This window comes from Pelodiscus sinensis, chromosome 6 (assembly GCF_049634645.1).
Source record: "Pelodiscus sinensis isolate JC-2024 chromosome 6, ASM4963464v1, whole genome shotgun sequence".
Taxonomy (NCBI): domain Eukaryota; kingdom Metazoa; phylum Chordata; order Testudines; family Trionychidae; genus Pelodiscus; species Pelodiscus sinensis.
Genome location: NC_134716.1, coordinates 75,713,016 through 75,738,493, shown reverse-complemented (window position 1 = coordinate 75,738,493; position 25,478 = coordinate 75,713,016). Strand labels below are relative to the sequence as shown.

The 25,478-nt window shown below is 41.6% G+C and overlaps 2 long non-coding RNA genes across 3 annotated transcripts in view; one reads left to right on the top strand and one right to left on the bottom strand.

Annotated features, from left to right (window-relative positions):
- Positions 1 to 4,099, top strand: part of LOC112547357 (uncharacterized) — a 79,005-nt gene extending 74,906 nt beyond the window's left edge. For both annotated transcript variants that reach the window (XR_012904818.1, XR_012904819.1), the window contains exon 4: positions 2,921 to 4,099. This is a non-coding gene — a long non-coding RNA (uncharacterized LOC112547357). The remainder of the gene's footprint in view (positions 1 to 2,920) is intronic.
- LOC102461971 (uncharacterized) overlaps positions 1 to 11,047 on the bottom strand; it is a 42,795-nt gene extending 31,748 nt beyond the window's left edge. Inside the window, exons 1-2 of the long non-coding RNA XR_012904820.1 lie at positions 10,968 to 11,047; positions 9,782 to 9,905 (exon numbers count right to left, since the gene is read on the bottom strand). This is a non-coding gene — a long non-coding RNA (uncharacterized LOC102461971). The remainder of the gene's footprint in view (positions 1 to 9,781; positions 9,906 to 10,967) is intronic.
- Positions 11,048 to 25,478: the final 14,431 nt, after the last annotated feature.

Genomic DNA, 25,478 nt, shown 5'->3' with positions numbered 1-25,478 from the left:
CATGCGACAACTTACAAACATTTAATAAAGTTTGAATACATTTTGATTACTCTAATACCTATTTAAACAAGCACTGCACACAAGTGAGCCAGACTGGTGGCAGCTAGTAGGCCTGCTGATGGGAGGTAGGGATGGGTGAAGGGGAGAGCCGGCTCAGTGCCTGGTGATCAAAAAAGGCCCCATAACTGTGGTAGTGGAGATAGTTGAAGCCCTGGGCCCTTTAAGTCACCACCAGAGCTCCAGGTGGCACACTCCGGATGGTGCTGAAGGGCTGGCAGGGAAAGACTAGCCCCCAGCTCTGATCCTTCCATGCAAGGCCCCGCCCCTTCTGTAAGTGTAGAGCCAGACCCACTCCCATCCCCCGCCCCGCACCTGGTTCAGGGGGCCAGCAATTCTGTCAGTGCTCTTGGCAGCTAGTATTTGTTAGAATTCAGTTTAGCCCTAGGGGTATTTTCATGAGCTGGCACCTGGCTTGCCAGTGTCACACAGTGTACCTCCTCCCACAAAGGCCATCGAGAACATTGCAGCTTCTGTGGCACCCAAATGACCAGCAACCCTTTTCAGGAAGTATGCCAAGCCCTTATTGTAGTCTGTCTGGGCTTGTGAGTCAATAAGCTAAATGGGTATACTGCGGAGACAGTCCTTGTTCACAAGATGCAGCCTGGATCCCAGAAAGAAGATCCTAAGTTCCCTTAGTTGATTATGCAGTCAAAATGTGATTTCTCCCTCTTAAACTATTAGTATTAGATAGGAGAAACCTACATGAAAGACAAGTACCAATGTCTTCATCTTCAGAATGTTGCTGTGGATGTGCAGCAAAAAGCACAATCTGGAAGTCTCCGATACATTTGCATTTGTCCACTCCACTGCTCTAGTCCAACAACTGGACTACGTGGAGACATAATATTGGGCATTCCTGGAGCTTTTTCATAGAAGCAAGATATTGAGGCCCTTCTCATTAACTTACCATGAATTAAGAACAGATGTGTAATGGGACACAAAAATGTGTAATACCATTTAGCTACCTGAAGACACTTTACGTAAAATACCTTGTATAAAGAAACCTCTGCAATATCTGACAGATCATTAAAGGAGCTTATGATGAGCAATCCATATCTGGTACAAAAGATTATGACATGGTGTCAGGAGTAAACTAAGAATAGAAATACAATGAAAACAGCAACAAAGATTGCAGAACCTCATCACCATGCCACTTCTCAATGCCCCCAGAGAACTTCAACATTGACAAATTTTCAGTATGCACAGTCTGGAAGCAATATTTTGCAAGATTTTTGCATTGCAAACAAACACTACAAAGAAACAGGAGATATACAGAAATCTTAATTAATTTATGCTATGGGGAAGCAAGCAGAGGATATCTTTACATCCTTAGACTTTACTGAACTCTGTCACACAGATGACTCTGAAAGGGTTCTGTTTGATTCACACTCTATACCCCAGAGAAATGTGATTTATGAAAGAGTATGTTGGAACCAGAGGAAAATACTGAATGTTTTATAAGAGCTCCACATACTTTGGCTGAAAACTATGATTTGGGGAATGCAAAATGTGAAAATATCAGAGACTGGCTAGTTACTGGATTAAAAGATAAAGATCTTTTACAGCAGCTACAAATGAATGAGATTTAACTCTCACCACAGCTAAAAATAGCAAACCAGATAGAATTAGTCAAGCAATACAACAAAAGCCATGAGCAACTTGAAAAACCCGAAACTAACATAAAAACTAAAAACAGATATTTGAGTGTTATAGTCACCATAAAACCTCTGAAGCAAGGAGAAAGAACGCTGAGGCTAAGAAGGACAAATTTCATCCTACATGCATCAGGTATGAAAAAAGCATATCCCAAGAGATTTTACATGTCCAGCCAAAGACACATGGTGATATAAATGAATGAAATATGGACACTTTTCCCTACCAAAGTAGTCAGGAAGTTGACTCATATTACAGACAATCAAGAGCCATTGTTTCTAGGATTTATCACTTGGGAAGACATAGAACTTGCCTGGAGAGTAAAACTAAATATTCATGGCAAGACTATTGATTTTAAAATTGACTCAAAAGCTGACATCAGAATCATCCGAGAAAGGTCTTACAATGACCCATTAAAGGAATTTACAATGAACACATCTGTGTGGATAAGCAAACTCCGTGACCAGCCCATATCTGGAACAGACAAACATGACAAGATAAACTCAGCATTGGAGAGGAGAGGTTTGGATGCCAGTGAATACTTTGTACATTTGTAGAGGGCCTAACAATCGTACACAGATTGGTCAACTTCTTAGTTTTCTCAATATTTCTGATAATTCTTATATTGGTCTAGGCAAGTTGCATTACTAAAAAAACAAATGGAGCTTAGGATAAACAACCAAACCTTGCAAAGATAATCAACAAGCACCAATCAACCAAACAGGTAATGCCTATAATTTACAGTAATCTTATTTACTGTAAAGTATGTTTTATTATTTCTCTTTATGTATGTTTTAGTAGCAATCAGAGGCTTCGGTCTGGACCAGATTCCTATTATATTGGGCATTGTATAGATCCTTGCAATTAACAACTGTATTTTTGACATGTTATTTTGTATGTAGGTAGACAATTTAGAGCATTTTCATTGAAGAGTAGTGTTTGTTTATTTTTTTTACTCAACATACATATATTATTTCTGTACAAGATATGCAACATTCATGTATTGTTCATAATATATATTTGGTAACTAATTCTAAGATAACAGAACCTCAGGTAACTCTCCCTAACGTAAAATAGTAATATTGCTTGACGCCACTTTAACACTTGACCATGAACAACTTTAAGTAGGACAGAAAATATTATTTTCCCAGGCAGTAGTAACATGCTTGGAACCCAAAAATGAAATACAATTATTTGTCTGTTTCAGAGATAAAACAGGTGTGCTCAGCCAGTACGACCAGGACAAGTTTGAGGATTCTGGTGCCCAAGGCCTCCCTTTCCACTTGGCAGAGATTTCCCTGTAAGTGCAGAGAGTCTCCCCAAGTATATGATGATAGAAGATAGTCAGAGAATGGAGTCAGATAGAACAGATCATTCTAAGATGTCTAAGTTATTGCAGTTGCTTCTCTAGAAGCACATAATATAAGTACAAGATTAATTTTTTGTGTCAGTTTTCAAGAACTACACATTCCACATGGCTTGCATGGAAGCCCCGTTTCTTCAGCCTTCCAGACCAATGATCTGATGGATGAGTATGGCAACATGTTACAGTTTGAAGCACTTCATCTGGCCAGCTACAATTGTTCCATAATAGGATATAAACCACCTCTGAGTTTCCATAATCAGGCAACAATAATGTGACTAAAATAAAACTCAGTTAATTGCTTGGCTTGATATTGAATGCATGTCTGTTTTAGCTCTTACTGTGGCCACAGTCTGGGCTTGGTTGTTCCATGACAAGGGAGTGTAGCATGTAGTTGTACTGAGACATGTGGTATGTCTACGCTACAATTAGATAGCCATGGCTGGCCCGTGCCAGCTGACTTGGGCTCACAGAGCTCAGGCAGTAGGGATATTTAATTGTGTTTGGGCTCAGACTGCAGCATGAGGTCTGGGACCTTCCCACTTTTCAGTGTCCAAGAGCCTAAGCTTCAGCCTGAGCTGATGCCTACAGTGTGATTACACAGGCCCACAGCCTGGGCCCTGTGAGCCTCAGTTGACTGATATGTGCTATTTGTGGATTTTTAATTGCAGTGTAAACATACTCTAAGTAACATTGCTGTCACTGAGGTGATGGTTGGGGTCTGCAGTGTGAGCTTGCCAACCTGGTATGGTTTAAATGGGTCTCACAAAGTTGCATGGAAAATAGTGAGATTAGAACGTGACAGCTACATCCTGCCTTTCCTCTCCCAATCTGATTACTGTTATTACTATGTATAATGGTGGCCTTGTTTTCCAACCAATAGTTACAGTCTTTTAATTTGTGATGTGATAATAATAATTATATGTAGCTCCTTCAGATGGTGGAATTAAGAAATTCTGTATTACTTTAGATAGTTTGTCTGTAAAACAAGGATAAAATATTAAATATTAAACATTTTATTCCATTTTCTTAAATTTAATTGACTGGTGACTTTTATAGCTTTTTAGTTTGTTTGGTTTTCCACACACACACACACACACACACACACACACACACACACACACACACACACACACACACACACAAAAAGGAAATGACATCCTCCAAATTCTAGTGGAGCTTCCTACACCACTGCTCTTGCTGGAAAATACAGGTAATATGTTAGATCAGTGTGAGGTAAATGAAACATAGAAAGTATAGAGCTAATTGCACTGGATGTATCTCCCTTGTCATCCCCCAGCAAAGTGTTTGTTTATTTTTATTTACTCAACATACATATATTATTTCTGTACAAGATATGCAACATTCATGTATTGTTCATAATATATATTTGGTAACTAATTCTAAGATAACAGAACCTCCGGTAACTCTCCCTAACGTAAAATAGTAATGATCTTTTCAGCTTAGCTATCACTGAGTTGAGGTTCTAATCCTGGAGATAGGATTTTCAAAATGTAATTAATAGTGCTGACATTTAGAAGGCCATTATTAAGCCTCAAAGTTAACATTCCGTTAAAATGAATGTGAAAGTTCACACCTCTCTTTGTGGTGTTATAGCCTCAATATAGACAGTTGAGTCAATAAGATGGCACTGTATCAGTTTACACTGTGAAGGTTAACTTTTCAAACAGAAGAACAAAAACTTCATTTTTCTTTTCAAATAAAAAAGTTAACTTCTGGTGGTGACTACAGCAAAACCTCTTATAGGATCCTAATTTTATAGGATTGCATGGATTTTTTTTATACCTAAATTTCTTGTGTTTATGTTTATTAAATGATAACAGCATAATCCTGAAATCCTTGTTCACATGGGGCTTAAGGACTGTGTCATACAACATTAACACATTGATTTTGTCAATAGTTATCCATAATTACATTTGGGGGCTTATAGTAAACTGCAGTGTGAACTAAACACTATGTCATTTATCTATTACAGAACCCAATCATTTAATTGTCTAAGCTAGAGATAATAGAAGATAACTCCAGATAAGCAGGAAAAAAGTGTGAAATCTAAAGGGTGCGTCTACACTGCACCATTTTCCCAGAATAACGGACATTATTCCAGAAAACCAATACTAGCGTCCAAATTTAAAATTTAAAGAAAATTTAAATTTTTAAGAAAATTTAAAAAACGGAGGGCTTTTTCCAACATTGGTAAACCTCATTCCATGAGGAATAATGCCTTTTCCGAAAAAGCTCTTTCGGAATAGGGGGCGTGTGGACACTCCACTGCTTCTATGTCAAAATAGCTCCTTACCAGGTCCATTCTAAATTATTCCTCCCCAGTGCCTCCTGGGGCTCTAAATCAAGATAGCATGTCTACATTAGGGGAGCCTACCTTGGACGAATTTTGAGGCTTCCCTGTAGTGTGGCTGCTCTATTTCGAAATAAGCAATTCTGGAAGATAACTTCCAGAATAGCTTTTTTTCTGAAATAAGCTTACAGTGTAGACATACCCTAAGGCATTCTAAACTAAGCTACTGGTCTGTGTACAGCCTCCACTGTCAGGATATTAGGTGCTCACCAGCTGAGAATTATCTGACTTATACTATACAACAACACACCGAACTTTGAACATATTCCATAAGGATTAGAAGTGCTACTGGTAAATATAATGTAGTTTGTGAATGTGTTATACAGCGTTCCTTCTAAGATTTTCCATCCATGACTGGAGTGAGTTTTGTCCTGTGTACCAACACTTATGTCATGTGTGCTTGCTCAGTTGTGCACCACCGGGGCACCCACCAGTTACTAACAAAATTATATATACACACACACGCGCGCACACACACACACACACACACACACACACACACACACACACACACACACGAAACAATATAAACCAAGGGATAATTAACAAGGTGCATAGCCCTGTGGTACAGGAATGAGGGCAGAGGGTGGAAGGTAAGGGGGTGCACGATTCAGGACAGAGGGGAGCACACAAAGGGGGGCTGAGAGGTCGGGGAGGTGGAAGCTTCTCACTGGGGCGAGGCTGGAGTTGGGCTGCCCATTCCTCCAGCGGTTCCTTGCAGGAGGTGGGCCCAGGACTGGGCTGCCTGACCCCCCAGGAAGCTGCTCACTGTGGGGGAAACAGAGCTGGGCTGCCTGACACCTATCCAGCCCACAGCTCTTTCACAGAATCATAGAATACTAGGACTGGAAGGAACCTCAAGAGGTCATCGAGTCCAGTCCCGTGCCCTCATGGCAGGACCAAATACTGTCTAGACCAGTGGTCCCCAACCATTTGGGGTTGCCGGGAGCCAGGGGGCGTGGCCGTTCGCCCGCCGGGCGCCCGGGGCGGCGGGGCCCCCCATAGCCACATTCCAGCGCTGGCGCTCTCTCCCCAAGCGCCGCGCGCCCGGGGCCGGCGCTAGCGCTCTCTCCCCAAGCGCCGCGCGCCCGGGGCCGGCGCTAGCGCTCTCTCCCCAAGCACCGCGCGCCCGGGGCCGGCGCTAGCGCTCTCTCCCCAAGCGCCGCGCGCCGCGGGGGGTGAATCCGTGGCGCCCCTGGGGCCAGCGCTCACCGTGTTGGGGACCACGGGTCTAGACCATCCCTGATAGACAGTTATCTAACTTATTCTTAAATATCTCCACAGATGGAGATTCCACAACCTCCCTGGGCAATTTCTTCCAGTGTTTGACCACCCTGACAGTTAGGAACTTTTTCCTAATGTCCAACCTAAACCTCCCTTGCTGCAGTTTAAGCCCATTGCTTCTTGTTCTATCCCCAGAGGCCAAGATGAACAAGTTTTCTCCCTCCTCCTTATGACACCCTTTTAGATATCTGAAAACTGCTATCATGTTCCCCCTCAATCTTCTCTTTTCTAAACTAAACAAACTTAATTCCTTCAGCCTTCCCTCATAGGTCATGTTCTCTAGACCTTAAATCATTCTTGTTGCTCTTCTCTGGACCCTCTCCAATTTCTCCACATCTTTCCTGAAATGCGGTGCCCAGAACTGAACACAATACTCCAACTGAGGCCTAACCAGCACAGAGTAGAGCGGAAGAAAGACTTCTCGTGTCTTGCTCACAACACTCCTTTATGAGAGGAAAGGCTGGGACTAGGCTGTCTGGCTCCCTCAATTGGTGGGGGAGGGGAGAGCTGGGGCTGCACTGCCCAGAGCTTCCAGCCAGCTGGCCAGCAGCTCCTGGAATAAGGGTGCCAGGGCTGCTGGCTGGAGGCTGCCCACCTGGTCAGTGCTGCAGCTGAGAATTTTGAGGGACTGGAAGCAGCCCACACAACAATCAGATACACAAAACTGTGCAAAACTTTAGTAATGAAATTGCAGATCAAGTGAAACTTATTAGGTGTCATTAGAAACATGAAATTGGGGGCAGAGTTGTCCAAATTTTGCCAATGATTGTGGACTTCAGTGAAGTTGGGCTGAATATTGAGTAAGACTGGGCCAATATTTGAATGAACCTAGGTCATTTTATAAGCTTGGGTATAATCTATGCAAATCAGATGTAGAGACATGATACTCTTCAGTAGCAGACAAGTGGCTGCTCTGCCATATCCCCACTGTGACAGAGCTGGTCAGCCATCAAGGATGGGGAGCTATCAGTTCCAAAATTCCCACTTGTCGATCACAGAAAATTAAAATGTGATTTGCAGCAAAGGTTTTGGGGGATTGTGCTGGACTCTGACTGAGCCTCTTCACCTTGTAGATACTTTTCTCTTCCTCATGCAAATGGCTCAGTTTGTGCTAGTGTAAACCAAGGATACTGCCTTCACAGTTGGGGGAAAGGTGGAAGTATTTATTTTGCGCACATCTTCAAGTGCCTTTGCAATATCTGAAGGTCTCTTGAGGTGAAAAGGGAATTCCTCAGCCTCTTCTTGCCCTTCATGTATCTTGAGCATAAATCAGCTGATCAGACTCTCTAGGCCAGATTCATCCCTGCACTGATGCAGGTGCCTGGACAAGATGAGAGGGGCCCAATATGTGCTTCCCGTTTTAGGAAGTGTAAGGACCGAGTGGCACAGTCCAGAGTTGATACACACTGTATGCCCTTTCCATGGAGATTTTACTTTTGTTCTTTCTTATTTGTTCTTTAAGTCTAAATGAGCTTGAAGCTAAAAGTACACATTTGCTTTTCTTTATAAGGAAAACATGTCCTTACACCCTTGAGTTGAGGAGAGGGGAAATAAAACACAAATGCCAGGGGAGTGAGGGGTGTCAGTGGGGCCACATCAGTGAGGTTTGGGGAGTTTTTGGAAGGGTTGTTTTTTTCCATCTGGCTTGTGTGGGGTCCCTGACTGATTTTTCTGTGGGTCAGTGGCCCGACCCAAAACAGGTTCCCGCCCATCTCATAAATAAAGACAATGCTGAAATGTTTTGTGTTGGACATAATATTATAATTAAAAATGAAGCCTGGCAAGCCCCCAGTTGGGGCCAAGGCCCCATCTGGCTGCAGCATCATAACACTCCTGCACTTCCCCACACACCTCAACCCTGAGCCCATCATACACCTGAATCCCCTGTCCTGAGCCCCTTACGTTCCCAAACTCCTGCACCCCCACATCCCCAGACTTCTGCCACAACACTCCTGCACCATCCACACACTGCAGATCTGTGTACTGAGCCCATCATACTCCCAACCCCCCTGTCCTGAGCCCCTCATACACCCCAGCCCAAACTCTTGCACCTTCATATCCACAAGCCTGCGGCTTGCTCCAGCACCCCAACTCTCCATCTGAGCCCAAGACTCCCCGGCCTGGAGTCCCCTCCCTGAGCCAGCATCCCCTTCTCTGCCTCCACCTGCACCCAAATTCCCTCCCAGAGCTTGCTCCTCCCACCCCAGAGCCCACCCCTCCTATCTCAACCCAGTGAGAGTGAGTAAGGGCTGGGGGCAGCAAATGATGGAGAGGAGGGGAATGGAGAGGGCAGGGCCTCAAGGAAGGGGTAGGGTCTTGAGGAAGAGATGGGGTTGATCTTGGCTTGCCCTGACATTTAAAAAAAAGTAATCATTGGTGTAGAAAGGTTGGAGACCACTGGCGTAGGGTGTCTGGATTCCTGGCTTATTATAATAAACTGTAACCCAATAACTCACTAACACCCTTTTTTTGTCCTATGACTACAGAAACATTAAGATGTCACTTCACCTTGTATGATCCCTTGAGAATATTTGTTAAATAACCATTCTAAACTATCTATTCCAATTTGTATATAGCTCTGGCATGCTAGTTTTTCCAGCCCTCAAGAAGACCTCTGAGTAAGCTTGAAAGTTTGTCTTTTTCACCAGCAGAAGTAGGTCTAATAGAAGATTGCCCGTGGTGTCTCTCTCTGGATCCATCTACACAGCAGCATTATTTCGGAATAACTGACATTATTTTGAAATAATAATACAGTGTAGATGCCACATTTTGTTATTTCAAAATAATGTCAAGGTGGAGGATTTCTTGCTCCAACTTTTGTAACCTTCATTTCACAAGGAGTAAGGGAAGTTGAAGGAAGAGTGTTCTTCCTTCATCTTCCTGCTGTACAGAAGCCGAATTAAAGCATTTCTACTTCAGCTATGCAATTAATGTAGCTAAAGTTGCATATCTTAATTTGACTTTTGCCCTGCTGTGTAGACTTTTGCCCTAAATGTATAACCTTAGGGCTATAGCTTTAACTGAAAGCCATGAGGCTTTTAACTCACGTGGTAGAGGGTCATGTATTTAACTCCAGAACTTCCAGGTTTGATCCTGCCTGCCAACAACCGGAGTCTGTTGATGTTACATGTTGATGCCGAAAAAGTATATTCTGCTTATGGGGTGGATATCCTAAGGAGTGATCCAATAAAACATTGAAGTCAGTGGAAATTTCGGGCTTTGGATCAGAGCCAAAAATACAATACATGAGCAATGGGTGTGTTTGCCTGATGTTCTCATAGCATGAAGGGTGCATCAAATAGTTGCTAATAGTTAGTATATAAAAGTTTACCAACAGTAACCCTTATTTTCATTTAAATATATGTCAAATAAAATATTCAATAAGAAAAAAGTGGTAACTAATTACTATAACAGAGATTAAAATAAAAGCAAACATGTACAACAAAATAACCATTGTACCCTAACAGCAGTACTTTAAATAATATCAATGGTGCAGTAACAATTTTGTTCATGTCAAATTTTTCCATGGTTGTTCACCAAAGAAAGGATTCTCTAGTTCCTTTCTTGACTGGTTTAAATCACATTAAGTGCAATAAAGTTAATTTATATCAGATTTAAACTATGTAAAAGGTATATAAGAAGTGTTCATAAAACTCTATCACTGCATTATAGCAATTATACAAATGTAAGCAAAGTGGGGAAGGAATATGGATCTAGCGTTAAACTGACTAATGAAATTAACCCCTCATAAAATAAAATCCTCCACTTGTGAGTTCTACCTTGCATTGGATTTCAGAAGGTCCAGCTTTCAATAAGAGATATTAAACCAGAAACCAGCTCTAAATGTAGCTTTATTCCTCCATGGGGAGTAAAATATCTCTAAAAATGCACCCAGATTACTTCCTCTGTTCATAAAGCAATAGAATGCCTTTCCTCTGACTAAGTTGATCTGTGATTTAAAAAGAAGCTTTCCACTGAAAGACAGATCAAACATTTTACTTAAGCATCTGGTTACATCCTGAACAATAAAGAATTGAAGCTAATTCTCAGCATAGACGTGGCCTAGCCCTTTTTTTTTCTTCTTTGTAAAAAAAATCTAAAGAAAAATTAATGTTTTGAATATAAAAAATAACAGACAAAAACTAGGGAAAAAGAAGACAACAATGAAAGTAATCTGGTTTTTATGGTTTTCCTTCTGTGGGGACAGGTAGTATTTATAGTATTTTTTCTTACCTGAGGATTAAATGCTTCTCTCTCAAATAAGTAATGTAATTTTATTTTTCAGGGTATAGGTCTTCTCTTTCTGTCTAATAAAAAGTCTCGGTCAGTCTCGGCAGATTGGAAATATTATCCAATGTTTTAAAAGTTACTTTCTGGTGCATATCATTAGTAGAAATATTTCTATATTAAATACTTTTTGCAACTATAAATGTCATAAATAGAAAATACAGTGATAGAATTTACAAGATAACTCAACAGCGTATTCACATGAACTTTACTTGAATCACAGGTTAGAACAGAAAAGTCAATACTCACTTCTATGGATTTTACAGAATAGAGAAATGTCTTTATCATTTCAACAAAAATTAACATTTAATTTTATTAAAGAAATTATAATAATCCATCCAAAAGGAAATGAAACTTTAAATTCTGCAATTAAAAACTTAATTGAAGTAATTCAGTTATCATAACAAGCGCAAGAGACCCCAGTGCATGCCCTGACAAGTGTAGATTATCTTGCAGCAAAACACAAATTGAATTGTCTACCATCTAGGTGAAATTTCAGTTGTTTTCTGTTTCTTTTAACAACTGTTGGGATAGCGGGGGAGGGGAAGGAAGAAAAAAGTTAAGAAATGCTCTGGAACTGTTCTACATGGCTTGGAGAGTTATTTCAAGTTAAATTTTATTTGAAGAAAGTATCTTATCAAAAGCATAGAAAAGGTTTTAATTCTTTTCTAATTCTGTCTTTGATATATTTCCATAGGGAAACATGAACCAGTACAGGAAACATAAAAATGTAGGAAATTTTATGATTTAAGAATAGAGTTTATTCCAATTTTACTAAGTTCATTGGTATAAGTTTACTAACACTTCTGTTGAAAGGTATTTTTAAAAGATTATTTTGTTCAGATAAAATAGTGGGTTTATAACGTACAATCTTAGGGTACATCTACCCTGCATCCCTAGTTTGGACTAGTGATGCAAATGGAGACGAGCGAAGTAGTTAATGAAGCAGGGATTTAAATATCCCACGCTTCATTAACACGATCTCGCCGGCGCGCTTGTTCGAATCACAGCTGATTTGAACCAGGAAGTGCGTGCCGGGATGCGTTAGTTCGAACTAAAGCCCTTAATCCGAACTAACATTACTCCTCAAAAAATAAGGAGTAACGTTAGTTCGGACTAAGGGCTTTAGTCCAAACTAATGTGTCCCGGCGCGCACTTCCTGGTTCAAATAAGCTGTGATTTGAACTAGCGCACCGGCGAGATCATGTTAATGAAGCGTGGGATATTTAAATCCCTGCTTCATTAACTACTTCGGTCGTCTCCATTTGCATCCCTAGTCTGAACTTGGGTTGCAGTGTAGACGTACTCTTAGCTATCTACATGTTTTGTTAGTCTCTTAGGGTATGTCTATACAGCAAAGTTATTTTGAAATAACAGTCGTTATTTCAAAATAGCTTTCCTAGCGTCTACACAGCCAAACCGCTCTTTTGAAATAAATTTGAAATAGTGGAGCGTTTATTTCGAATTTGGTAAACCTCATTCTACGAGGAATAATGCCAAATTCGAAATAGCTATTTCAAAATAAGTGCTGTGTAGACACTTATTTCGAAATGGGGGCCTCCAGCCTTCCCAGGGTACCCTGGTGGCCACTCCAGCCTCAACCAAGATCACTCCTTTCCCTCCCCCCCCTTCCCCGGAGCCCTTAAAGGGGTAGACTCTGGCCACAGTGCCTGTGCCAGCTCCAAGCCTACCAGCCCAGAGCCAGTAGTCACTGTCCCTGACCCAGTGGCCCCAACATGAGCCAGCAAGCCACTGGCAGACAACCCTCCACCGCTCCCCAGAAGCAGTCTGCCAGCTCCCAGGAGCCTGCTAGGGCCTGGAGAAGTCGGGCACCTTCCTGGACCAGGGTGGAGATCATGGACCTTTTTCATATTTGGGGGGATGCCCCCAACATCCATGATCTCTGCACTAGATTGAGGAATGTGGCCGTCTATGACAGGATAGCTGCCAGCCTGGCCACCAAAGGTCACATGTGAACCGAGGAGTAGGTTCACTTGAAAAATCAAGTTGGTCCAGAGAGACCCCCCCCCCCCACAACCCTGAGCTTCCCTTCCCCCTTCTTCCCCTTGCTTCCCCCTTCCAGCTCCCTCCTCCTAGGTTTCCCCCTCCCCTCTACTGCCTCCTTTCCCTAGTCTCACCACAGTTTCATTCTCTTCCTCCTCCCCCCCTCCCCCGGTTTTGTTAAATAAAGAGAGTTTGTGTTCATAAAATACGTGTATTTTATTTGACATCAGGAAGGGGGGTTAGGGAAGGGTAAGTGGAAGGATTTGAATGAGGAATGAGACACAAGCCCCCAGTGGGGCAGACCAGGGAGGCGCTTAGTGCTCCTCAGGGTGGAAGCTCTCCCGCAGGGCCTCCTGGATACTGCCAGCCCCCCGATGGACCTCCCAGATGGCAGCCTGCAGAAAGTGCAGCCAGATTCACAGCAACGCGTCCAAAAGAAGCACCAGAGTGCCTAGGGGCAGCTCTGGCTCCATGTTTCAGAGTGCTGTGGTGTCCCAAGTGAGGGCAACCAGAGCATACAGGGACAAAATTCTTTGCTGTCAATCATCGAGGTAGACAATCAAGCAGGGAAACCTGAGAACTGGCTGTCCAGGGGCGGGGGGTCCCTTTAAGCTCAGAACTCAGATAGCTTCAGGCAGCTGCCCCACACAGTAAGTTCTGACCTGGTGTCCTGCTGGAACTGGTTCTGGCCAGCCTTAAATGCGATTCAGAGTCTACTCAGTGTGGATGCACTATTTCAAAATAGCAAAATGCTATTTCAAAATGCATTTTGTATGCAGGTGCGTTATTTCAAAATAAGCTATTCCAAAATAGTTATTTTGAAATAAAATATTTCGAAATAACACTGTAGTGTAGACATACCCTAAGGGGCTGTAGGACCATTAATTGTTTTTTAAATCTTTGGTATAATATATTAAGACACCTTTGCAGATTATAGTATTCTGCAAGTTCTTTGATTTCTGTTTTGACAGCTTGACAATGATATTACATTTTATATTATTTCAGGTGTTTCATAAAAGTTGTTGTCTCCTATAGATGCCAAAATAGAACAACTATTATCTTTGCAACAGGGAGCACAGGTTTTCATTATGCAAAACTAGAGTGGGTCAAATATGATTTCAAGTTTTATTTATAAGTCTAAAGTGGAAAATGAGAAATAATATGTAAACAGCCTTTTTAAACAACCACCCACCCTCACAGCTCTTTGCCAGATCACAGCCCAATTAAATCTGCCTCATCTTACATCAGATGAAGGCTTTAAAACAGATGCTGTGTAAATTGTGTTTCCTGAACTGCATCCATGAAGTTGCAGCGAACATACTTGCTCAAGTTTTCTTAGTCATCACAAACTGTCTTTAAATGCTTTTTGAGCTCTTTGAGTATTCCCCCCTCCTCCTGCTGTTCACAGTAAGTTCAAGTTCATTGTGGGTACATTGAGACAAATCACATAGAGCGAATCACATGATAGAAATCATGTGGTATTACTGTTGTCTCTCTGACTGGGTGAGCCAGGTTGGCTCGATAGAACCTATCCATCAGTTGCTTTCTGAGAGTGAGACAGAGAGAGAATTTTCTGTCCCCCCTATAAAAAAAAAATCTCCTTTCATTCAAGTCCATCTTTACACAAACCTTTTGCAATAGTCACAAGAAGAGAGAAAAACAATTCCTTTTTTCCAAACCAAGTTCTCATCTTTGGAATATTTTCTGTGTCTTTTAGCTTAACAATGACATCTGCTATATTTATATAATTGTAAGCAATTTGGAAAAAGGACTGTCTTTATTTTTGTGTGCAATATGGCATTGAATACATTTCTAACACTAAACAATCCATAGAAAATCCAGAAAAATGAATTTCCTTCTATTTCTAGCCCCTAGGCCTGATCCATCTTTGGTGCAACTTGTGAAATTACCCTATTGTATTAGTTTGGAATCTGGCACACAGTGACTTACTATATTTATTATTTTCTGTAAGAACTCTGGGAACCAGCATACCTGTATTTTACATTTAGCCTCACAACTGTCCCTGAATTTTATAAGGGAACATTTATACATATGTTTCATTTTTGTGACTGAGATCTACAGGTGCTAAGGGAGAAATGTAGGATGAAGGGAATACACTACTCCCATCAGCTCTCTGAAGTCTTGATTGTGGATCTTGATGGCTGGACAGCTATTACAATTTGTTCACCCAAACTTTCATGCCTTCCTGAGACTACTTCATTTTCCCTTTTCAAAGCTAAAATGTGGTAAACTACAGTCTGAACAGCAGTTAACACATTTTTGCTCTTTTTTCCTGACAGCCCCATAAAAGAAGGAAAGCACAACCCAGTCTGTAGCCAGGCTGAAAAAAAAAAAAAAGTGAAATTCACAGAATGCTTACCAACAGTTCAACAGTGTTTACACTACAGCACTACATCAGAGGCAGCTGCACCAATGCAGCAGCAACACTGTTGTACATCTGGTGAAGACACTCTATGCTGATGGGAAAGCACTCTGCCATTAGCATAATTACACCACCTCAGTGAGAAACAGAAGCTAATCTGGCAGGAGATGTGCACAGTGCAAAAATTGTGATGTTCAGAGGGGTGCTTTTTCACACCACTGAGCAATGCACGTTTTATTGACTTTGTCTATAATGCAGATCAGCTGTTAGTCCAGCACATCAGCTGGGCAACCACTCATGGCAGTTGCCTTATAAATGCTAACAGATTCAAAATGCTTCTTGACCCTAATGGTTAATCCTTGCCTTCCCAAGGTGGAATCTGACACCTTGCTGACACAGTCACTTCTCAAGACCCAGATGGGTAGAGAGACACTAATGAAAACTTTTAAAAACTTGAGACCAACATGCAAAACCAAAGATGTATACGTAGTTCCATGCCTACATTTGTGTGCATGAAACGCCATGGTAGAAAGAAATACTACTTTCATTAGTAGTCTTTACTTTTGTGGAGTGTTATGATGTTCTTGTCCTAGAAGAATGTTAAAAAAAGTGTTAAATTGAGAGCCCTAACTTCAGCGGCTTTGCTGTTGTACTCAACTTGCTAGCTTTTTCCTGCACATATGACTCATGTCAAGGATAGGAAAAGGTTCTCAGTGTGGGACATAACATATACTGTTCTGCCTGATACTCAGGCAGTCCAATGGTCTCTCTGGGTATGTCTATAATGCATGCTTATTTAAAAATAAGCTATTTCAGAAGAAATACTCAGAAATAGCTTATTGCAAAATAGCACGTCTATACTACAAGGAAGCCTCAAAATTAATCCAAGGCAGTCTTCCCTAATGTGTTTGTGCCACCTCTATTTAGAGCTCCAGGAGGTACTGGGGAGTAATTAGTTTGAATGGTCCTGAGGAGGAACTATTTCAAAATAGCTGAAGTGTAGCATCCACACTACTAATATTCTGAAATAGCTATATTGGAACAGGTATTATTCCTCATGGAATGAGGTTTACAGGAGTCAGAATAAGGTGCCCATTATTTCAAAATTATTTTGAAATGACGGAATTGCTGTGTAGATGCGCGCGTTATTATTTCGGAATAATGGCCATTATGCTACTGTGTAGATGTACCCTCTGAGACCAGTGCAATCAGCATCATTCTGATTAGCTTCCAACTGCTGTTTTGGTTCCCAGATGGCCCAGCGGAAACGCTGCTTCGAGCCCTCTATCCCTCAGCTCTCATTAGCTGTGTTAAGTTTATATTTGGTGCAGATGAGAACCAGATCTTGAACCAGGCCCAGCCTTTGTGTAAGGCAGTTGCCTTGGACCCTGCGCTTTCAGGGTCCCACCCTGCAATTGACAAAATAATTGGGGTACTAACTGCACTTGTGCTGTGCAGGTCTCGAGTTGTACTAACAGTTGTTTTAGAGTTGTTCAGTGGTTAAACTATATAGCTACAAGTATCTTCATTGTATAAAAAAGGCTTGATGAGATTATTTCTTATTATTTCCTACTTCACAAACTCCATAATTTAGCACAGATATGAAAACTTAATTTTTTCGGTTATTTGGATATTTTATTTTGCCACCACCTGACTCTATATACTGTAAAATGTCCATTAGTCAGGTCTTAAATAAATGCCGGATCTCTAATACAAGCCAGGAGCCTCAAGTGGTTTGTACTAATAGGTGCTGGGTCCCTAATACAAGCCAGATCTCTCTGGAAAATAGAAATATAGTGCCCATCTATCAAAAGGGAAATATGATCAACCCAGGAAACTTAACTTCTCTGCTAGGAAAGATAATGGAGCTATTAATTAAGGAATTAATCTGCAAACATCTGGAAGATAATAGGGTGACAGGTAACAGCCAGCATGGAATTGTAATGAGCAAATCATGTCAAACGAGTTTGATAGCTTTCTTTGATAGGATAACAAGCCTTGTGGATAAGGGGGAAGCTGTGGATGTGGTCTACCTAGACTTTAGTAAAGTATTTGATATGGTTTCTCATAAGCTTTTTATCAATAAAACTAGGGAAATACAACCTAGATGGGTCAACTATAAGGTGGGTGCTTTACTGGCTGGATAACCACTCTCAGAGAGTAGTTATTAATTGTTCACAATCATGCTGGAAGGACATAACAAGTGAGGTTCTGCAAGGGTCTGTTTTGGGACAGGTTCTGTTCAATATCTTCATCAACAATTTAAATATTGGCATAGAGAGTACGCTTACTAAGCTTGCAGGTGATACCAACCTGGAAGGGGTTGTAAGTGCTTTGGAGGATAGGGTCATAATTCAAAATGATCTGGACAAACTGGAGAAATGGTCTGAGGTAAATAGGATGAAGTTTAATAAGGAGAAATGCGAAGTACTCCATTTAGGAAGCAACAATCAGTTTCACACAAACAGAATGGGAAGCGACAGTCTACGAAAGAGTACTGCAGAAATGAATCTAGGGATCATAGTGGACCACTAGCTAAATATGAGTCAACAGTGTGACATTGTCACAAAAACAAGCAAACATGATTCCGGGATGCATTAACAAGAGTGTTGTGAGCAAGACAGGAAAAGTCATTCTTCCACATTACCCTCCACTGATTGGGCTTCAGTTGGAGTATTGTGTCCAGTTCTGGGTACCACATTTAAAGAAAGATATGAAGAAGTTGGAGAAGGTCCAGAGAAGAGCAATAAAAATGATTAAAGGTCTAGAAAACATGACCTATGGGGAAGAAAGAAAGAATTGGACTTGTTTAGTTTAGAAAGAGAAGACTGAAAGGGGACATAGTAGCACTTAACAAGTATCTAAAAGGGTGTCACAAGGAAGAGGGAGAAAAGTTGTTCTCCTAGGCCTCTGATGATAGGACAAGAAGCAGTTGGCTTAAATTGCAGTAAGGGAAGTTTATCTTGGACATTTGGAAAAGCTTCCTGACAGGGTGATTAAACACTGGAATAAATTGCTTAAGAAGGTTGTGGAATCTCCATCACTGGAGATATTTAAGAGCAGGTTAGATAGACATCTCTCGGGGATAATCTAGATGGTGCTTGGTCCTGCCATGAGGGCAGGAGACTAGACTTGATGACCTCTCAAGGTCCCTTTCAGTTCTACTGTTCTATAATTCTATGTTTCTATAAAGCCCTGGATGTCAGCAACACATTGTTACACCAGCTTACTGAAACATGGAGTTGATGCAATCATCTTCAACTGTATTGAAAATGGTCTTAAGTAGCATAAAATTGTACAATAACCTCCAATACGAAAACATTTACCTTCCATATGAGTCTTTTACTCTGTTAGTTGCCAGGAGTACTGACCAGATGTTTTAATAGATGCCAGGTCTGTCAAATAAATGCCGGATCTCTAATACAAGTCGGGGAGTCTCAGCCAGTTTGTAAGAATAGATGGTGGGGGCTTCTACTAGATGTCATAATGAACAGTAAAAGCATGGCAGGTGACACTGAGATAGATGACAGTTTACATTTTTCTTAAAAATAGAGGTGTTGTGGAATATATTCAGCGAGCAACTTGTGCTGCCCAGGTTGGACTCTGTAACCCCTCGACTGAGTTTGACTTAAACTAGACCATCCACTGGCTGGGCCCCTCTTTCAGTGTGCTGCTAGTGCTCTGCAAACTCTTTGGCCAGGCCTGCCTTGAATATTTCTTTCAAAGGGAAAGTTAAAATAGGAGATGTGGTTCCAAAGTGGACCATGGAGGAAGGTGTCCATTGTGCCTCATCTGGTCCGGCATATGGTAAAATGGAAGAATGGGAGTGGGAGGCTAATAAAGCTGATGCAAGAAGGGAAAAAGAAAGTAAGCCAACAGCCACTGAGCATGTGGCCCTTTTTAATTATTGAGGCCTTTCCTTCTTCATTGAATGTCAGAGGTGCAGCTTTGTTAGTTGGTAACTTAAAAAGAGACTGGTCCTGTGGCACCTTAGCCCTAGTCTAAACTAGGGCTGTATTTTGAACTAATCCCGTTTAGGTCGAATTAATAAACAGAGCATCCACACTACCACGCCTGTTATTTTGAAATAATGGGCTGCTTCTTTTGAAATCTCCACTCCTGCTTTCCCACGGATTAATGCTAATTTCAAAATAGTTATTTCGAAATAAGAGTAGTGTGGACACTCCAGTGCCACTATTTCGAAATAACGATTTTTGATATAGAATGCTATAAACTAAAATGCAAATGCCATAAGCATATTGCACTGATAGCTTAGCTATTACTATAAATATTGTCAAACCCTATACATCTGTATAATTAGCTTTAAATATTTCACCTCACACATTTGCCTAGATGTGTAATTGTAGAAGTAGTTATCTTCAAAGCCTTTTACAAACATTAACTAATCCTCAGAAAACCTCTTTGAAGTATTATTGTTCCTGCTCAACAGATAAGAAAATAAAACAGATAAGTTAAATGACCTTACCACAGAGATATTTAGTGAAAGTGTTTAGATTGCAGTTCAAAAGTTTGTAGCTTCTAGATCTATGCTCAGACCACTAATACAGCTCTCTTTCAGTGGGTGTCCTATTGCTCATATGTCTCAGTGTGATACAATGCATACAATTTGAAAATATATCACTTTTTCAAAACTTTGATTTAAAAATTTACATGTATAAACTCTTACTAAAAAATTAGGTTTATGCTAAAATCTCCAGTTAGATTTGAACCTTATATGCAATGAAGACTTTGTTTCATAATCCTCCTTTGGAAGTATGAAGTACAAAACACAGAAATTCTTTCTTAAATATTCTTTCTTAAATTCTTTCTATTATTGCATCTCGTGTGATAAATGAAGCAACAGCATGTCTTAAGAGTTCCTTATGAAGGAAATACCTAAAAAAATGCAATTTCTTAGAAGCCTGTTCTGATGAAAACTAGCTTTGGAATCAAAAGGATCAATCCTTTTTTCTGAAGGAAAACCTGGAGAGATCCAGAGACCTGATGAATCCCTCTCTGAGGGAACTGAGATGAACAGGGACCTGAGTGGGAGGTAGCTTATGGAGTATTTCTGCTATGTCATTTGATATAATCAAATCTTTTGCTGTGTCAGTTATTCAATCTGATATAATCTATAGCTGCTTTGTTTAGTTTTCAATTATTAATGGAAAACTAACTGTCCGTTCTCCTTCATTACCAGCATTTTAAATATCCTGTCAGGTTTCTCTCCAGTTGGTAGTTCTGGAATGACAAGATCTTCTTCAGATGAGCAAATATAGCTATTGAAACAGTTCATAACAATCTGGAAATTTAGTCACAAAATGAAATAGATTGCCACAATGAAAGAAAATTAGGCCTGCGTATTGATCTGAGAGTGTTTCACTTCCTCAAATTTCTCCTCTTTTTTCTGAATAACTGTTATCCCCAAAGATTCCAGAGAAGAAGAAAGAGGCATTTTATATTTATGTAGAAACCTCTTTGTATAATAGCCTTATTGGAGAGGCATATGATGGCTGGTGCTCCATAGTTACATCATTCCCAAAAAATAAGGCTGTGTCTACATTGGCGCGATCTTGCGCCAAAGCAGCCGCTTTTGCGCAAAAACATGCTGCCTGTCTACACTGGCGGGGAATTTTTGCACAAGAACACTGACATTCTAATGTGTAAAATCAGTGTTTCTTGCACAAGAACTATGATGCTCCCGCTCAGGAATAAGCCCTCTTGTACAACTGTTCTTGCACAAGAGGCCAGTGTAGACAGGAAACATGAATTTCTTGCGCAAGAGAGCTTCTACACTGGCACGGATGCTCTTGCGCAAAAGTACATCTCTTACACAAAGGCACATGCCAGTGTAGATGCTCTCTTGCGCAAATACTATTACACAAGAACTCTTGCATTAAAGAGTATTTGTGCAAGATCATGCCAAACGTAGCCTAAGAGTAAAGTTTCAAAGGTATCACAATAAAAGAACATGAACACAATATAGAAAGTCAAGGGGAAAGACTGTGAATGCCTCCAGAACAACTGGGAAAGGTTGTCAGCAGTGAAACTCTTGTCTTGGTTTTGACACCTCTTGAGCCTAGGATCAGTCAGCTGTCACGGGCAGCTAGTTCCATGAGCTTAATAGTATTTAGGACCAACCGTTGATTTAGGGTGAATGCTCAGGCAGTTCCTTAGTTCAAAGAAGGGCAAACCTGAGGACTTCTTACAAAATGGTCTCAGGAGATCATTTATGTCTATCAAACATCTTTAATCTAACAGAGCTTCAGAACTAAGAGTCTGTTTCTTAGATATTTTTTGTAAACTTACTGAGCATTTTGCACTTCTTCGCTCCACAAGTTATTAAGCTGCTCTTGCTGAGGAAGTAAGGCACAGAGGGCAATGCCAATGCAAACTTCAGGGACTGACCTTTTCTGAGGCAACAAAGTGTGTTTCTCCATCAGTTTATTGCACAATTTAAACCCACATTCTTTATCTAAGTTCATCACAAAGATGAAGGACAACAAAGTAAATAAGCACTTTTCTGGAACTGGAGGATAAAAGAGACTAGGGGGTTGTGCCCTGCTTGCTACACTTGCCAACCCCCCACTCTGAGGCGCAAAAAAACCCTGCTTGCTATGCTCTCCGAACACCCTCTCTCTGGCCACTGTTGCAGTCAGAGAGCCTGATGATGTCATTCTGTCGGGTGTAGCCAGACACAAAACCCCATCTTGTTTTTCCACGAGCCCCATCTTGTTTCCCCCCCCCCCCCCCCCCGAGAGCAAGAGAAAGGCAGTCAGCCTTTGATGCCCTGGGAACACAGGTTTGCTGCCTGTCCCTGACTCTACCATAAACAGAAACCAGACAGTAAATGGGCTAGCTGATGACCCGGGGCCTCCCGTCGCCCTGATGGCTAGTACCAGTAATTGACATGCCTGCACTGTCCCAGGAGAGGAATCTTCGCCCATCACATACCAGAGGTGCCCATTGTCTGCATTTTCCCAGGTGTAAATTATGCTTTGCACCCTTGGTGGGAAACTTGGCATTCAAATCCATTTTTCCTAATTGGCCACTTGAAACCAGGAAGAAGCCTACATGACCCAAGGGGTATAAAAAGAGGTTCAGCAGCCCACCCCATTTGAGCTCCAATCATCTATACCTGCTGGCAGGTATTGATTGTCTCCCGAGGTCTGTGGGACGCCCAACCTCGCCCTACTTCTTCCCGAGGGATTGAGAGAAAGACGCTGGCCACGCCAAGTCTGGAACGCAGGGGTGAGAATATATACCTGCTATGTGTCTATTTTGCATGCATTTAATAAGAGCTCAGAGAACCAAAAAGGTTTCATGGTACCTGTAAGTGACTTCTTAGTGTAATTTCTGTCCTGTCCTTTGTAGTGTCTGTTATCTGTAACACAGTAGTAGCATTTAACAACTAAGTTTACCCTGTAACAATAAAATAGTAACTGTTTAAGCTTTAACCTGACTCCTTCAGTTGCTGTAACAGAACCAAGCACAATTTAAAAGAACTTCAGCTGGTCATAAGGGACTCTCTGCCCTGACCGTCGGCTGACATCGGGTGGCAGGAAAAACTTTGTTATGTAGAGAGATAGATTACTTCAGAAATATGAAATAGTATGAACCACAACTTTTCTGAAATGTCGTAATGCCCCAGTTCTTACTTCACTTAATTAAATTCACAATTGTGCCTTATAAGTATTAACCTTCACTGGCCGTAGTGCAGAACTCATGCCTCAAGCAGGAGCACTAGGTCAGAGCTCAAAGAGTATGCCATAAAAAGTATACTACAGCTGCACCATGTCATGTCCTTTACAAGGATGGTAAAAATTGCTAGAAATAGAAATGAGGAGGAGCCAACCTATTTTCCTCCACCAGAAACACAGCTACACAGAAGGACATTAATTGGGAGCCTCTCTCAAGAACCAAAGGAATCCAAAGGATCAGAGCCCTCAGCCACCAAAGGGCTGGGAATGGGACCCACCAGTGTGAGAGAAAAGTCCCAAGAAGCATTAAACAAAGGAACCTGGCCTCCAGACAGCATTGTGCAGGGAGTGAGACAGAAGGAAACAAGGTGACTGGGAAGAACATAAAAGGGAGAAGAAAAGAAAGGTACTGAACAGCACAGAGACATTTGTAGGGAGACAAGACAAGGTAGTAGAGACACTTATACAGAAAGGCAGGAAGTAGATAATGGAACAGAAGGCACTTAAGATACATGGTGCAGGGCCGACCCAAGCCATTCGTGCGCCCCAGGCCCCAGGAGCGCAGTGCCGCCCCCGGGAGTGTGGCTCATGCACAACCCTGCCCCCGGCCGTCCAGTACATGCGCGGCCCTGCCCCGGGAACCCGGTGCATGTGCGGCCTCGCCCCTGCCCGGTCTGGCAACCCTGCGCGGTGCCCGCTACAATGGGGTGCCCCAGGTGGTAGCCTGGTCAGCCCATAGCTTAGGCCAGTTCTGACATGGTGTGAGGGATCCCCTCCATGCTTTATGAAATGGACTTATGGGGCACAAATATGCATAATTCGTAGATGCTTTGGACAAAATATCTCATGTAACCTACCAATCTTAAAGGGGGAGAACAGCAGCACTTTGGACAGTTCTGAGTGGGAGCTGGACTTCATACCTGGTCAGAACCCATGTCCAGGGGCTGAAGACTAGCCACTAACAGACTATAACACCTTGCAGAACCCTGAACAAGGTGCAGGGAGAACTTGACTGCAAGCACTGAGAGAAAGGTCTGGACAGAACAGCTTCCTCGGAAAGTGGCCCAGGAACAAGACCAATAGACTAAAGGGGAGTGAGTGGTCTGAGTACCTGCACGAACCTCCAGCAGCCACAACAAGGGGTTAAAAAGGAGTCTGGTGCCAGGCATCTGACCAGAAAACCTTCTGGGACACCCTCTACTCCCAGAGAACAGCCAGGCAGGGAAGTTGCAGACATGCTCTCAGCCAGAAAGGGGAGCTACAAGACGGTGAGCCCCTTCACAATATCACAAGAGACAGGACAATATAGACTGGCAGAATGAGCTTGACTTGAAGTATTCAGATGTAGATGCCAAGACAGACTTTTCTAAGGATCAGGAATGTTGGACTATGCTTTTGGTTCAGAACCATCTAATGTTTTTACAATAAATGATGCAATATGATCAAACACCGGAAATCACATGAGACAATTGGTGAAAGGGGTTTCAGGTGGTGTTCACATCTTTCATTTCAAATACAGAGGGCTGCTCTCTGATGTACTCATCATACATAGCAGCAGAAAGTGGAATGAAGTATGCATTGACAGTGATAATAGCAGTCTCTACCCAAAATTTTAATTGTGCTGGCATTCTGTTGTCCTCTAAAGGTACATTAGGATGCCAAAACATGCTGAATGTGTTGGTGCTGATGTACCCTGAAAAGGATATGTGGTGGGTTTTTAGCCCCTCATGCCAATTATTTGCATACTGCTATCTAACAGTATCAAGAGTTCCTGTAGTCCAATTAACAACACACACAAGCCTTCTCAGCTGTGTAGTCAATAGAGATCTTATATAGTTTTTATATAGATTTTATATAGTTAGCAGTTAACTTAGCATTCCAAATTATATAATCAGCACTAAGGGATATCATTTAGATTTCTGACACTATTTGAAAAACTTGTGGATCCATAAACCAATGAATGGATGACCTAATCTATTTGTATTTTTAGGTTTCCACTTCTACCAGATATACTATGAGTGAAAATCCACGTTTAATAACTAATGCAGGCATTATTCAATACAAGTTACCATATTTACTATATATTTGAGCATTTGTCTGTCTATGTGTCTGTTTGTTCAAGAACTCCTCCTAAACGGTAAAAGCTAGAACCACTAAATTTGGTACACAGCTTCCTTTTATTATAACTTAAACCAAGGTCAGGGTTTGGCTGTGCCAGGAAATAGAATGATGTGACTGGAATGGGATTGCTTCTCAGAAAATCATACAGAAAAGAGACAGACTCACCAGACTGGTGAAAGGAACTGGCTGGGGGTACCTCCCCCCATCCCATACTACAAATAACATATAGAACAGAAATTGCTTGTAGAA